The sequence below is a fragment of the Saprolegnia diclina genome (genome assembly GCF_000281045.1).
Source record: "Saprolegnia diclina VS20 unplaced genomic scaffold supercont1.35, whole genome shotgun sequence".
Classification (NCBI taxonomy): Eukaryota; Oomycota; class Saprolegniomycetes; order Saprolegniales; family Saprolegniaceae; genus Saprolegnia; species Saprolegnia diclina.
In genome coordinates, this window is record NW_008246102.1 from 331937 (window position 1) to 334374 (window position 2438).

A 2438-nucleotide genomic window follows, 5' to 3' on the forward strand; every position below is an offset into this window, starting at 1 on the left:
CGGTTCCAATGCAAGCTGACCTCATTCGTGAGGGCCACGCATGTTTCCAGCGCTGTTACCACTGGTCCACAAACAACCGATTTGGTGCAACCCGTTTCTCCCGGTAAATTGGTGCAGTTGCGTCTAAGCCCTCCTATTGGCAAACTCGGTATCCACCCTCTTGCTGCAACACATCGACTGCGGTAGCCCAAAATCGCGGATGTGGTCAAGATCGGGATCAGCCAAGCCCAGCACATCCACAACTTGATGCTCGCCACCTCCCTGGCGGAGACGCTCGCGACAAGAAAGAGCTCAACGCGCCATCTAACCAACCGGTGATCGCCCCGGGCTGCACCGAAGGACAAATGGCTCGGCTAGCTTGCAAATACTATAAACGTCTTCTCGCCGCTCATCGCAAGCGCTGTTGCACCAGATTCCATCAGCTTCGAGCTCCGTTATATCAATTTATTACATGTCGTTTCAAAATGTTCGTGGCTTGCGTAGTTTTCACATCATGTGTCCAAGCCGTCAAAGCGGCCATGCTGTACTTGCGCCATACTGGCTACTGTAGTTTTACCAGCCTACCCCGCAAGGAACTTGTTGAGATATCGTGTCGCCCGTGGCAAGCTGTGCTACAACCTTGTCCAGGCGCGCTGCCATTATGACCAAGTCGACACAGTGCCGTCTTTGCCGTAGGACCCGATCCACACGCTACGCTATGAGCGTAAAAGTGTTGAAATCTTTTACCGCTGATAGCTATCCTTCGCGAATGGTGAAGGATCCATCACTGCTGTCGCGGATGCTGAGCAACCTTTGCGAATGGAATGTCGGGATCAAGGACGCACATTTCATCGAGGTATGTAGCCTGAATGGTCGTGGGTCCCTGTCGATGGAAAGGCAGCGCGCATTTGGCTGGCTTCACGCATGCAAGATTGCAACGCGAGAAAGTTTCGGGTAATACCAGCATACACGAGCAGCAGCCCAAGAGCGCGCTCAGGATTCTACCCACTCATACCAAGGGTACTGGCGATTAATCTGCTCGACGACGCGGACAATTTTTACCAACAATGCGACGTCATCAGTACCGCACGCAGCTCATAAGACGCTCGCGGTTTTTGTTTCCTCTTTCCCCCTTGCGACGGCAGCCGTCACAATTCTGGGCGCAGACCCGCGACCCAGCTGACGGCCAGCACGACAAGCCACAAGGCGGCGGCAATACGACAGGCCATCGAGGGTCGCGGTCAAGGCGGCAGTCAAAGCCACGCCGACCAAGCACACTCGCCAATTCCGTCAGACGCTACGGCTGCGCCTCTTTTGATGACCGCGAGTCCCAATACAAGCCCGCGCAAATTGTCGAAGCTCAGGTGCCAGAGCTCTGTAAGGTACAAATGGGGCACCGGTGTTGACGGGCGGCTGCGTATTCGCGCGGTCGCGATGTCTCACACCAACGCCGACCGGCGGCGCGTTGGGAGGCTTTGAGGGTGGACTTGCAGCTGTGAAGCTGCCAAGATGGGTACTCGTGCGTCCCACCTTAGACAAATCATACAACTACAGCCGCTCGGTTTGACAACATCGCCGGCACCAGCGACTCTGTCGTCTCGGCGTAATCAACCGCAACTGGGCCTGTGCGCGCTTCCGGGCGAGGCCAAGCTACTCGCCACTCGGACTGTCAAGGCGTCTTCGGACGTGATCGAGGCAAATGCTTCTCGATCTGCGTGCATCTTCACACAAGTGGAGGGTAGGACGATGACATGCCGTCAAGCATGATTCTCAAGAACCGGCTCAATGTCTATGATGCCAACGCCAAAGGGAAAGAGAAGAAAGGGACAATACAGCACCTCCTGCGTGTGAAGCAGGAATCCACCGACTGGACAAATGGTGGTCCATTAGTGTACCGCCCGAGTTCACGGCGTACACGATGGTTGATTATTTAGCGGCGCTCGCTACATGGCTCGACTGAACCAACCACGAGGCGCGTCTACGTCTTGAGCTCAAGCAAGACCTGCGCACTCAGCGTTTTGGTGAACACCTCAAGCGTCCTTCGTAGGCGAAGACAGCGTTAAACTGCGAGTCTCAGTTTGGCAGCTGGCAGCGGCAGCGCGGGTGCACCCCAATCCCCGTGGTCGTACTGGTGCGCGGGTGTCGTCGGCAGATCACCGCCCCAGGAAACGACGCTCCCCTAAAAGCTCAGCTCGCTCGTCATGGTCACCCGCGGCGTGCCGCGGAACCCAGGTTCTACCTGCCGGCACCACGCCAATCTTCACCGACGATTTCTTAAAGAAGGATCAATGCGGTAGCTGCTGCCCACTCGGCCTCGAGAAGATGAGCCTCCAACCTCTCTCCGACGTCGGACGTCTCATCCACGTCTTGTCTTTTTCGAGCGGCGAGTCGTTCAAACATTCACACTTCAGCAAGGACGTCCTACCACTGCTCTCGTGGCTATGCGGCTTCGCCGACGC